This window comes from Rhinopithecus roxellana, chromosome 18, assembly GCF_007565055.1.
Source record: "Rhinopithecus roxellana isolate Shanxi Qingling chromosome 18, ASM756505v1, whole genome shotgun sequence".
Taxonomy (NCBI): domain Eukaryota; kingdom Metazoa; phylum Chordata; class Mammalia; order Primates; family Cercopithecidae; genus Rhinopithecus; species Rhinopithecus roxellana.
The window spans coordinates 83371955-83386007 of NC_044566.1; the positions used below are offsets into that span (position 1 = coordinate 83371955).

Sequence of the window (14053 nt, forward strand, 5' to 3'; positions counted from 1 at the left end):
GTAGATTTAATATGAAAACCCTACAACAGAGGAAACTTCTTCAGTTTACTAATGCTCAATTATATTAGATAAAACATCTAATATTTCAAAAATTCAGAGCAGAGTTTATTAGGATCATTCAAATTTAGAAATGTCCCTAATAATATTCTAATAAAACTGCGGGCTAAAAGGAACCTACACAGTCTCTTTTCATGGTATTTTACAGAGACTAGTTCTGAAAAATTAGGTCCTTTGGGTTTGGCTCTTAGTAAAGTCTGGAGATGTTTGTAGCTTAGTGCTGGATACATTATTAGTCTAAGAAAACATCCATGTATATAATGCACTAAGCATAATTTAAGGTTCATAAAAGATGAAGCCTAGAACTCACACATACCTAGGCAATTAAATATGACATTGAAATTATTAACTACCTTTTTACATGTATTTACAAAGTTAAAATAATATAATGACTTAAAAAGCAACACACCAATAGCAGGACAAGGTTTTTTCACTCACCAGTGTTTTTTTCTAAATCACAATTCTACGTGAGGCCAATTTTTAGGGATTTTTCCCCAATACTACAATTACGTAACAAACCATTACTCAAACTTAGTGGCATAAAAGAACATTCACTTTATTATGCTCACAGATCCTGTGGGCCAGGAATTCAGAAAAGGCACAGTGGGGACAGTGTGTCCCTCTTGGATGTGGAGCCTCCAGTGTTAAGATGCACAGCTTGAGAGGGGCTCAACAGCCAGCACCAGAATTACCTAAAGATTCACGTACCACACAGGTCCAGGGCCAGGGCTGGCAGCATTTAAAGACTAGGACTGAGGACTGGAGACAGCCTCTCCATGAAGCTTGGGTGCCTCACTGCATGGCTGTCTCAGAGGAGGCAGCAGTGTAGTATATTTTCACTTCCCACCTGGTACTGTGCCTACCATCTTAAACTACCTGCCTGGCCTTGTTACTCTGACAAAAAGTGTCACGCTGTCAGAATGCAGGTAAATCCAGAGACTGCAATGTCCTAACAACATAAACCAGAACATTTCAAACTCACTGTAGTGAAAGACCAGGGTTTTTGTTTTAGCTGCTGGTTCTGGTTTGAATTTCCAATCTGCCGCTGACCGTTACTTTTGTAAAATGCAGTAACAAATGTTTAGGTACGATCAAATTGCTAAAGGGGTTTCTAAACGCTCTCAATTTCAGCACTTAATCTGTACTTGTTTGTTGACTAGATACTAAGTGGCTCTGGCACAGACTATTAACTATTAAAGGTAACAAGTTGTCCAAAAATAGAACTGGAAATAATTAATTCAAGTTAAGCTCAAAGTACTATCTAGAAATTTGGGGTATATTTGTACTTCAAAAAGAATGGAATGGTAAAAAGGAATCAGCTTTACAGGAAGAAAGAGTCAAGGGCTGGGAAGCCCATAGAGATGGCTAGGAATAGAAAGAAAGTGATAGGCTGTGGGTAGATAGCTATACATTTCTTCTGCTTTCGGCTGTGCTGGCAGTTGATGAATTTACTCACATAGCAACCATTTATCCCTGGTTTCCAAACAGGCACACTACCATAGATTTCCATCAATATGCAGTAATGCTGTTTGATGCAATAAGATATAAATATACATTATAGTCAATATATAGATGATTCTTGAGGAAATCCCTAACAATAACATCTAACCTAATATATACATATTTTCTCTATTATCATTATATTACATTCTCTTTGTGAGGTCCCTGTTCTTCAGTCTTCAAAGTTCAAGCAGTAAATCTACAAGGCAAACTATCCAAAGTGACCTGAAACTTGAATTAAAAAAAAAAAAAAGAATAGGAACAGCTCCAGTCTCCAACTCCCAGCGCGAGCAACACAGAAGACCGGTGATTTCTGCATTTTCAACTGAGGTACTGGGGTCATCTCACTAGGGAGTGCCGGACAATCGTGCTGGTCAGCTGCTGCAGCCTGACCAGCGAGAGCTGAAGCAGGGCGAGGCATCGCCTCACCTGGAAGCACAAGGGGGAAGGGAATCCGTTTTCCTAGCCAGGGGAACTGAGACACACAACACCTGGAAAATCGGGTAACTCCCACCCCAATACTGTGCTTTAAGCATACAGGCACACCAGGAGAGTGTATCCCACACCTGACCGGGAGGGTCCCACGCCCACGGAGCCTCCCTCACTGCTAACACAGCAGTCTGCGGCGATCTATCCGCAGGTCAGCGGCGAGGCTGGGGGAGGGGCGCCCGCCATTGCTGAGGCTTAAGTAGGTAAACAAAGCTGCTGGGAAGCTCGAACTGGGTGGAGCTCACAGCAGCTCAAGGAAGCCTGCCTGTCTCTGTAGTCTCCACCTCTGGGGACAGCGCACAGCTGAAGACCAACAGGGGAAGCAGCGGGGGCCGGTGCAGACGCGAACGACTCTGTCTGACAGCTTTGGGGAGAGCCGTGGATCTCCCAACGCGGAGGTTGAGATCTGAGAACAGACAGACTGCCTGCTCAGGTGGGTCCCTGAACCCTGAGTAGCCTCGCTGGGAGACATCCCCCACTAGGGGCAGTCTGACACCCCACACCTCACAGGGTGGAGTACACCCCTGAGAGGAAACTTCCAAAGGAAGAATCAGACAGGTACACTCGCTGTTCAGCAATATTCTATCTTCGGGAACCTCTGCTGCTGATACCCAGGCAAACAGGGTCTGGAGTGGACCTCAAGCAATCTCCAACAGACCAACAGACAGTCGTTCTGACTGTCAGAAGGAAAACTATCAAACAGGAAGGACACCTATACCAAAACCCCATCAGTACGTCACCATCATCAAAGACCAGAGACAGATAAAACCACAAAGATGGGGAAGAAGCAGGGCAGAAAAGCTGGAAATTCAAAAAATAAGAGCGGATCTCCCTCTGCAAAGGAGCGCAGCTCATCGCCAGCAACGGATGAAAGCTGGTCAGAGAATGACTTTGACGAGATGAGAGAAGAAGGCTTCAGTCCATCAAACTTCTCAGAGTTAAAGGAGGAATTACGTACCCAGCGCAAAGAAACTAAAAATCTTGAAAAAAGAGTGGAAGAACTGACAGCTAGACTAATTAATGCAGAGAAGATCATAAACGAAATGACAGAGATGAAAACCATGACACGAGAAATACATGACAAATGCACAAGCTTCAGTAACCGACTCGATCAACTGGAAGAAAGAGTATCAGCGATTGAGGATCAAATGAATGAAATGAAGCGAGAAGAGAAACCAAAAGAAAAAAGAAGAAAAAGAAATGAACAAAGCCTGCAAGAAGTATGGGATTATGTAAAAAGACCAAATCTACGTCTGATTGGGGTGCCTGAAAGTGAGGGGGAAAACGGAACCAAGTTGGAAAACACTCTTCAGGATATCATCCAGGAGAACTTCCCCAACCTAGTAGGGCAGGCCAACATTCAAATTCAGGAAAAACAGAGAACGCCACAAAGATACTCCTCCAGAAGAGCAACTCCAAGACACAAAATTGCCAGATTCACCAAAGTTGAAATGAAGGAAAAAATCTTAAGGGCAGCCAGAGAGAAAGGTCGGGTTACCCACAAAGGGAAGCCCATCAGACTAACAGCAGATCTCTCAGCAGAAACTCTACAAGCCAGAAGACAGTGGGGGCCAATATTCAACGTTCTTAAAGAAAAGAATTTTAAACCCAGAATTTCTTATCCAGCCAAACTAACTTTCATAAGTGAAGGAGAAATAAAATCCTTTACAGATAAGCAAATGCTTAGAGATTTTGTCACCACCAGGCCTGCCTTACAAGAGACCCTGAAGGAAGCCCTAAACATGGAAAGGAACAACCGGTACCAGCCATTGCAAAAACATGCCAAAATGTAAAGACCATCGAAGCTAGGAAGAAACTGCATCAACTAATGAGCAAAATAACCAGTTAATATCATAATGACAGGATCAAGTTCACACATAACAATATTAACCTTCAATGTAAATGGACTAAATGCTCCAATTAAAAGACACAGACTGGCAAACTGGATAAAGAGTCAAGACCCATCAGTCTGCTGTATTCAGGAGACCCATCTTACATGCAGAGACATACACAGGCTCAAAATAAAGGGATGGAGGAAGATCTACCAAGCAAATGGAGAACAAAAAAAAGCAGGGGTTGCAATACTAGTCTCTGATAAAACAGACTTTAAACCATCAAAGATCAAAAGAGACAAAGAAGGCCATTACATAATGGTAAAGGGATCAATTTAACAAGAAGAGCTAACTATCCTAAATATATATGCACACAATACAGGAGCACCCAGATTCATAAAGCAAGTGCTTAGAGACTTACAAAGAGACTTAGACTCCCATACAATAATAAAGGGAGACTTCAACACTCCACTGTCAACATTAGACAGATCAACGAGACAGAAATTTAACAAGGATATCCAGGAATTGAACTCATCTCTGCACCAAGTGGACCTAATAGACATCTATAGAACTCTCCACCCCAAATCAACAGAATATACACTCTTCTCAGCACCACATTGCACTTATTCCAAAATTGACCACATAATTGGAAGTAAAGCACTCCTCAGAAAATGTAAAAGAACAGAAATTGTAACAAACTGTCTCTCAGACCACAGTGCAATCAAACTAGAACTCAGGACTAAGAAACTCAATCAAAACCGCTCAACTACATGGAAACTGAACAACCTGCTCCTGAATGACTACTGGGTACATAACGAAATGAAAGCAGAAATAAAGATTTTCTTTGAAACCAATGAGAAAAAAGATACAACATACCAGAATCTCTGAGACACATTTAAAGCAGTGTGTAGAGGGAAATTTATAGCACTAAATGCCCACAAGAGAAAGCAGAAAAGATCTAAAATTGACACTCTAACATCACAATTAAAAGAACTAGAGAGGCAAGAGCAAACACATTCAAAAGCTAGCAGAAGGCAAGAAATAACTAAGATCAGAGCAGAACTGAAGGAGATAGAGACACAAAAAACCCTCCAAAAAATCAATGAATCCAGGAGTTGGTTTTTTGAAAAGATCAACAAAATTGACAGACCGCTAGCAAGACTAATAAAGAAGAAAAGAGAGAGGAATCAAATAGACGTAATAAAAAATGATAAAGGGGATATCACCACTGACCCCACAGAAATACAAACTACCATCAGAGAATACTATAAACGCCCCTACGCAAATCAACTAGAAAATCTAGAAGAAATGGATAATTTCCTGGACACTTACACTCTCCCAAGACTAAACCAGGAAGAAGTTGAATCCCTGAATAGACCAATAGCAGGCTCTGAAATTGAGGCAACAATTAATAGCCTACCCACCAAAAAAAGTCCAGGAACAGATGGATTCACAGCTGAATTCTACCAGAGGTACAAGGAGGAGCTGGTACCATTCCTTCTGAAACTATTCCAATCAATAGAAAAAGAGGGAATCCTCCCTAACTCATATTATGAGGCCAACATCATCCTGATACCAAAGCCTGGCAGAGACACAACAAAAACAGAGAATTTTAGACCAATATCCCTGATGAACATCGATCCAAAAATTCTCAATAAAATACTGGCAAACCGGATTCAGCAGCACATCAAAAAGCTTATCCACCATGATCAAGTGGGCTTCATCCCTGGGATGCAAGGCTGCTTCAACATTCGCAAATCAATAAACGTAATCCAGCATATAAACAGAACCAAAGACAAGAACCACATGATTATCTCAATAGATGCAGAAAAGGCTTTTGACAAAATTCAACAGCCCTTCATGCTAAAAACGCTCAATAAATTCGGTATTGATGGAACGTACCTCAAAATAATAAGAGCTATTTATGACAAACCCACAGCCAATATAATTCTGAATGTGCAAAAACTGGAAAAATTCCCTTTGAAAACTGGCACAAGACAGGGATGCCCTCTCTCACCACTCCTATTCAACATAGTGTTGGAAGTTCTGGCTAGGGCAATCAGGCAAGAGAAAGAAATCAAGGGTATCCAGTTAGGAAAAGAAGAAGTCAAATTGTCCCTGTTTGCAGATGACATGATTGTATATTTAGAAAACCCCATTGTCTCAGCCCAAAATCTCCTTAAGCTGATAAGCAACTTCAGCAAAGTCTCAGGATACAAAATTAATGTGCAAAAATCACAAGCATTCTTATACACCAGTAACAGACAAGCAGAGAGCCAAATCAGGAATGAACTTCCATTCACAATTGCTTCAAAGAGAATCAAATACCTAGGAATCCAGCTTACAAGGGATGTAAAGGACCTCTTCAAGGAGAAGTACAAACCACTGCTCAGTGAAATCAAAGAGGACACAAACAAATGGAAGAACATACCATGCTCATGGATAGGAAGAAACAATATGGTGAAAATGGCCATACTGCCCAAGGTTATTTATAGATTCAATGCCATCCCCATCAAGCTACCAATGAGTTTCTTCACAGAATTGGAAAAAACGGCTTTAAAGTTCATATGGAACCAAAAAAGAGCCCGCATTGCCAAGTCAATCCTAAGTCAAAAGGACAAAGCTGGAGGCGTCACGCTACCTGACTTCAAACTATACTACAAGGCTACAGTAACCAAAACAGCATGGTACTGGTACCAAAACAGAGATATAGACCAATTGAACAGAACAGAGTCCTCAGAAATAATACCACACATCTACAGCCATCTGATCTTTGACAAACCTGAGAGAAACAAGAAATGGGGAAAGGAATCCCTATTTAATAAATGGTGCTGGGAAAACTGGCTAGCCATAAGTAGAAAGCTGAAACTGGATCCTTTCCTTACCCCTTATACGAAGATTAATTCAAGATGGATTAGAGACTTAAATGTTAGACCTAATACCATAAAAACTCTAGAAGAAAATCTAGGTAGTACCATTCAGGACATAGGCATGGGCAAGGACTTCATGTCTAAAACACCAAAAGCAACGGCAGCAAAAGCCAAAATTGACAAATGGGATCTAATTAAACTAAAGAGTTTTTGCACAGCAAAAGAAACTACCATCAGAGTGAACAGGCAACCTACAGAATGGGAGAAAATTTTTGCAACCTACTCATCTGACAAAGGGCTAATATCCAGAATCTACAAAGAACTCAAACAAATATACAAGAAAAAAACAAACAACCCCATCAAAAAGTGGGCAAAGGATATGAACAGACATTTCTCAAAAGAAGACCTCTTCAAGGAGAACTACAAACCACTGCTCAGTGAAATCAAAGAGGACACAAACAAATGGAAGAACATACCATGCTCATGGATAGGAAGAATCAATATCATGAAAATGGCCATACTGCCCAAGGTTATTATAGATTCAATGCCATCCCCATCAAGCTACCAATGAGTTTCTTCACAGCCAACAGACACATGAAAAAATGCTCATCATCACTCGCCATCAGAGAAATGCAAATCAAAACCACAATGAGATACCATCTCACACCAGTTAGAATGGCAATCATTAAGAAGTCAGGAAACAACAGGTGTTGGAGAGGATGTGGAGAAATAGGAACACTTTTACACTGTTCGTGGGATTGTAAACTAGTTCAACCATTATGGAAAACAGTATGGCAATTCCTCAAGCATCTAGAACTAGATGTACCATATGACCCAGCCATCCCACTACTGGGTATATACCCAAAGGATTATAAATTATTCTACTACAAAGACACATACACACGTATGTTTATTGTGGCACTATTCACAATAGCAAAGACTTGGAATCAACCCAAATGTCCATCTGTGACAGACTGGGTTAAGAAAATGTGGCACATATACACCATGGAATACTATGCAGCCATAAAAAAGGATGAGTTTGCGTCCTTTGTAGGGACATGGATGCAGCTGGAAACCATCATTCTTAGCAAACTATCACAAGAACAGAAAACCAAACACCGCATGTTCTCACTCATAGGTGGGAACTGAACAATGAGATCACTTGGACTTGGGAAGGGGAACATCACACACTGGGGCCTATCATGGGGAGAGGGGAGGAGGGAGGGATTGCATTGGGGAGTTATACATGATATAAATGATGAATTGATGGGTGCTGACGAGTTGATGGGTGCAGCACACCAACATGGCATAAGTATACATATGTAACAAACCTGCACGTTATGCACATGTACCCTAGAACTTAAAGTATAATAAAATAAATAAATAAATAAATAAATAAAAGGCAAAAACAAAGCCAAAAAGACACCTTCCGTGAACTATCAAGGACCTGCAACTTGATGTGAAGTACACATCAACCATTAATGTTATCCTTATATCTGCCAATATCTAAACAGATTATTTACATCTATATCCTGTTAACCAATATAAATACTAATTTTCACAAAATCCACAGAAAATAGGAGTAATGGAACACCATAAAAACAATATATATAGTGTAGTCTGAATTTTATCCTGCCAATGAGAAGAGTCAATGGAGCATTTTAAGCCAGCAGGTAGTGTGATCAAATTTGTGCTTTGAAAGGTCACTGATCACAGTATGGAGAATGGGATGATAAGGTTCTGCAAAAAACGGTGAAAGTCTGATGAAAGCCTTGATGAAGGCCTGAAGTAGGGCAATGAAGGTGGAGATGATACATGATGAGTGGAGGATGCTGTTGCATCTGCTGCTGTTGCTGATGCCAAGCACTATGCTTAGCACTTCATATACATTATCTAATTTGATCTTCCCAATGATCCTGTAGCCCTACAATAGGTGCTGTCACTACTTTTCCATTTTCTGATGAGAAAATTAAGGTTAATAGTTCTATATTTCACCCAAAGACATACAACTAGTATTCAAGAGCTGTAAGTTTAGTGGTGGAATTAGTTGTATGTATCTGCTCCAGTATCCTGTCCTTTTCATTTGGTAACAGAAAACAATGTAATCCAACCTCACTTTGTTCAGAATATTAATAAAAATGTCAACTAGAATTATGTTTTATTCCAATTTAAAGATATAACAAAAAGTCAATGCTGAGAAAAATTTCTAAGAAAAGTAAATGTGATAATCATTTCTAATGAAACTTTTAAAAATTAGAATATATATATTTTTTCCAACCAGCCTGACAAATTACTGTCCAGAATCTGATATCATGATATAACAAGTCCATCCAAGCCAAGGCTTACTCCACTAAATTCTGACTTCTAGGGGTACTAAAACTAAACAAAATACTCAGACAGCTTATGCTGATATAAAACATAGAAGCAAGAAAGATTTGTTTATGCAACTGTATTAGAAAAACAAACCTTTTAAACCCTAAATATATGCATACCACTGAATCACAATTACTGCTTGGTAATGTCAATTTGAGTCTATAACAGACTCAAATAATGATGCTGCTAATATGAACATAAATAAGATCTTAACTCTCTTCATTAGCTGTCTATAATGCATGTAACCATTAAATATTAAGATGTTATCCTGAAACACTATCTAGATTTGTTTTAGAAAAATATCCAACATTTTCTCCCATCAATGAAGAGTTAATTTTAGAACAAGAGATTTACAGAAAATAACCAAATTTTCCACCAAAGTGGAGATTCAACTTAATAAAAGTAAAAATTTACTCTGGGCTTTAACTCCAATTAAAATTACATGCTATCTTAAAATGAGCGCAAAAACAATTCAGTAGCTTGCCTCAACTGTTTGTTTGTTTGTTCGTTCTACAATATACCCCAGCTCACCTAAGAATACTGGCACTTAGTAGTGTGAGAAGGTTAACAAGAGAAAGTAACACAACGATCCCTGCTAAAGATACCTGAGGGCAACCAACACACAACTTTCCCATCAATCCTGTTACCTTCATCATACCCATGAAGACACAGCCAAGAGAATATAAGAAAGAGCTACAAGCACTATAATCTTCCATATATATATATATATATATATATGCGTGTGTGTGTGTGTGTGTGTGTGTGTATCACTTTATTTTCTAGCTATTGGTACTTATGTGTGTTATCATGAATCTCTTCTGTGTGATGCCAACATCATCAAAGAGAGTTTAGGGTCAGAAAAGCTGCTAGTAATGGTGCAATCAGGTCCCAGTAAGGTAAACTTTTAAAACAATCAAATAGCAAACCAAACAGTGTTTTCAAGTATGTCTGATTATTTACTAGCCATTCAAAACAACTGGTAGGTCTTATTTTGGCAATAAAACTTTGAAATAAAGGACTAAATATTATTACAGGTTACAAATATACCAGATCAAATCTGATTACTGTTTTCAAAATAACTTCTGCTAAGCACTTAACACTTTTTTCAGTATTGCTTTGTTTTACATTAAGTAAATGATGAAATCCTTTGAAAGTAAGCCTTCCTATATTCCTTTAGTTTATGATTTCTTCTGTCTCACACACTAGACAGTGAGCATCTTTGGGACAAGAGCTACAAAATCAGTCTACTTCCCTGAGTTTTCTGAATGCGGTATTTTAAATACTAAATAAAATACAGCATTTATTGAATGAATAATTCCCCACAACACATACAACTATTGCCTGTTTTCAATCTCAATCCCATCTTACCCTATTTTCCATTTTGCAGACAGGAATTTTTTTCTTAAAGCACCAAAATAAACCTCATGGCTCTTATGCCAAAAACCCTGTAATGCCTTTGTATCACATTTGGACAGAACTAAAACTCCTTAGGACAAAATCCTTGTAATCTGGCTCTAGCTTACCAATTCCAATTCTCTCCTCACAGCACTGCCTCTACCATATGTTCCCAGGCACAGGAAACTGGTGCTCTGATGCCTCCACGCCTGTATACATAGTGCTCCTTCTACTTGGATTGCCCCAATACTTCTCCTCAGTCTTGGCTAGACGCCATCTCCCCTAAGAAGCCTTCTGCTCATTTCCTGAATCAGTCAGTGTGCCCTCCCCACACAGTACATCTAGGAGAGATTAAAAATTTTGCTTTCTGGATGTAGTGTGATGGGTCCCCAACAAGGTTACTAAACCTTGAAGGCAAGACTGTGAGTCAAGGTCATGGTGCTCATCCAAGGAGCAGGTGTCCCTGAGAACCCAAACATAAATTTTCCAAACTTATATGATGCGTTTTCCCTTTAAAACTGAATGCCTTTAACAGCAACTAGGTCACATCTTGAATGCTTTGCTGCTTAGAAATTTCTTCTGCCAGATACCCTAAATCAACTCTCTCAAGTTTAAAGTTCCACAAATCACTAGAGCAGGGGCAAAATGTTGCCGGTCTCTTTGCTAAAACCTAACAAGGGTCACCTTTGCACCAGTTCCCAACAAATTCCTCATCTCCATCTGAGATCACCTCAGCCTGGATTTCATTGTCCCTATCATTATCAGCATTTTGTTCAAAGCCATTCAACAAGTCTCTAGGGAGTTCCAAACTTTCCCCCATTTTCCTGTCTTCTTCTAAGCCCTCCAAACCATTCCAACCTCTGCCTGTTACCCAGTTCCAAAGTCACTTCCACATTTTTGGGTTATCTTTTCTGCAGTGCCCTACTCTACTGATACCGATTTACTATATTACTTCATTTTCATGCTGCTGATAAAGACATACCTGAGACTGTGTAATTCATACAGGAAAAAGGATTTATTGGACTTAACAGTTCCATGTGACTGGGGAAGCCCACAATCATGGCAGAAGGCAAGGAGAAGCAAGTCACATCTTACGTGGATGGCAGCAGGCAAAGGGAGAGCTTGTTCAGGGAAATTCCACTTTATAAAGCCATCAGATCTCATGAGACTTACACTATCACAAGAACATCTTGGGAAAGACCTGCCCTCATGATTCAATAACCTCCCACTAGGTCCCTCCCACAGCATGTAGGAATTCAAGATGAGATTTGGGTAGGGACACAGCCAAACCATATCAACTTCTATAGTGTCTCCTAAATCGTGAGGTTATGGGAAAATATGACATAAAAGTCTGGAAAATTTGCAGACTGGCAATGTGATAGAAAAGAAAATCCCATTTTCTGATAAACCCACGTCAGCTGCAGAAATATGCATAAGTAACAAGGAGCTGAATGTTAATCCCTAAGATAATGGGGAAAATGTCTTCCACGTCAGAGGTCTTCATGGAGCCCCTCCCATCACAACCCAGGAGGCTTCGGAGGAAAAAAGGGTTTCATGGGCTGGGCCCAGGGTCCCCATGATGTGTGCAGCCTAGGGACTTGGTGCCCTGCATCCCAGCCACTCTAGCCATTGCTGAAAGAGACCAACGTAGAGCTTGGGCTGTGGCTGCAGATGGTGCATGCCTCAAGTCTTGGCAGCTTCCACATGATGTTGAGCCTATGAGTGCACAGAAGTTAAGAACTGGGGATTGGGAACCTCCAACCAGATTTCAGAGGATATATGAAAACACCTGAATGCTCAAGCAGAAGTGTGCTGCAGGGGCAGGCCCCTCGTAGAGAACCTCTGCTAGGGCAGTGCAGAAGGGAAATGTGGAATCAGAGTCCCCACACAGAGTTCGCTACTGGGGCACCCCCTAGTGGAGTTGTAAGAAGAGGGCTACCATCTTCCAGACCCTAGAATGGTAGATCCACCAAAAGCTTGTACCATTCACCTGGAAAAGCCACAAACACCCCTCACCAGCCTGTTAAAGCAGCTGGGAGGGAGGCCGTACCCTGCAAAGTCACAGAGGTGGAGCTGCCCAAGACCATGGGAGCTCTCCTCTCTCATCAGTGTAACCTAGATGTGAGACATGGAGTCAAAGGAGATCATTTTGGAGCTTTTAAGATTTGACTAACATGCTGGATTTCAGACTTGCATGGAGCCTGTAGCCCCTTTGTTTTGGCCAATTTCTCCCATTTGGAATGGCTGTATTTACCCAATGCCTGCACCCCCATTGTATCTAGGAAGTAACTAACTTGCTTTTGATTTTTCAGGCTCTTAGGCAGAAGAGATTTGCCTTGTCTCAGATGAGACTGGACTGTGGACTTTTAAGTTAATGCTGAAATGAGTTAAGACTTTGGGTGACTGTTGCGAAGGCATGATTGGTTTTGAAATATGAGGACATGATATTTGGGAGGGGCCAGGAGTGGAATGATGTTTTGGTTGTGTCCCCACCCAAATCTCATCTTGAATTCCAACAAGTTGTGGGAGGGACCCAGTGGGAGGTAATTAAATCATGGAGGTAGGTTTTTCCTGTGCTGTTTTCGTGATAGTGAATAAGACTCATGAGATCTGATGGCTTTATAAAGTAGAGTTTCTCTGAACAAGCTCTCTCTTTGCCTGCTGCCATCTACGTAAGATGTGACTTGCTCCTCCTTGCCTTCCACAATGATTGTGAGGCTTCCCCAGCCACGTGGAATTGTAAATCCAATACACCCTTTTTCCTGTATAAATTACCCAGTCTCGGTTATGTCTTCATCAGCAGCTTGAAAACAAACTAATACAGGAGTCAAAAGCAAACGTAAGGGGACAGGAGGATGAAAGGAAATCAAAAGAGTTCTCAGTGGGACAGTATGAAGAGAGGTTGGGACAAAAATACTCATTAAGTCAGAGTCAGGAAAAAGAAAGATCTGAAGCAGCAGCAGAGACTCTCTTGCTGGCTTTGCAGAAGCAAACAATATGTGAATTGCCTATGGGGTGGCCCATGTGGCAACAATCTGAAGGCAGCTTTTAGGAGATAAAGCAGTCTTCAGGCAACACCAAGGAAAAAACAGGACCTCAGTCCTGCATTCACAAGGAAATGAAATTCTGTAAGAACTGGTGAGCCTGTAAGAGGACCTCTCTGATAAGATCACGGCTCCAACCAAAATCTTAACATCAGCATCTGAGACTTTAAACAGAGGCCCCAGTGAAGCTGTGCCTAGACTCCTGACACAAAGAAACATAAGGTAATAAAGTTGCATTGTTTTAAGCACTAACTTTGTGGGAATTTGTTACACAGCAACAGAAAACTAATACATCATGCTTACAAATCTTGCCCACATCAAACTTTCTTTTCTCAAATGGTACACTACCTTTTCTATATAATCTAGCAAACATGCTTCAATTTTTATGAAATCTGAACATTTCATATTTGTTACAAAAGCATTTTATCTATGAGCTTATTTGGCTAGATTCAAAATATATCTGAATGAGAAACTGAATTTAAAAGCATATTTC

The 14053-nt window shown here is 40.4% G+C and overlaps 1 protein-coding gene across 4 annotated transcripts in view; it reads right to left on the reverse strand.

The window, feature by feature from the left end:
• TDRD3 (tudor domain containing 3) overlaps positions 1-14053 on the reverse strand; it is a 191349-nt gene that overhangs the window by 53447 nt on the left and 123849 nt on the right. The gene's annotated exons all lie outside the window — the stretch shown is intronic.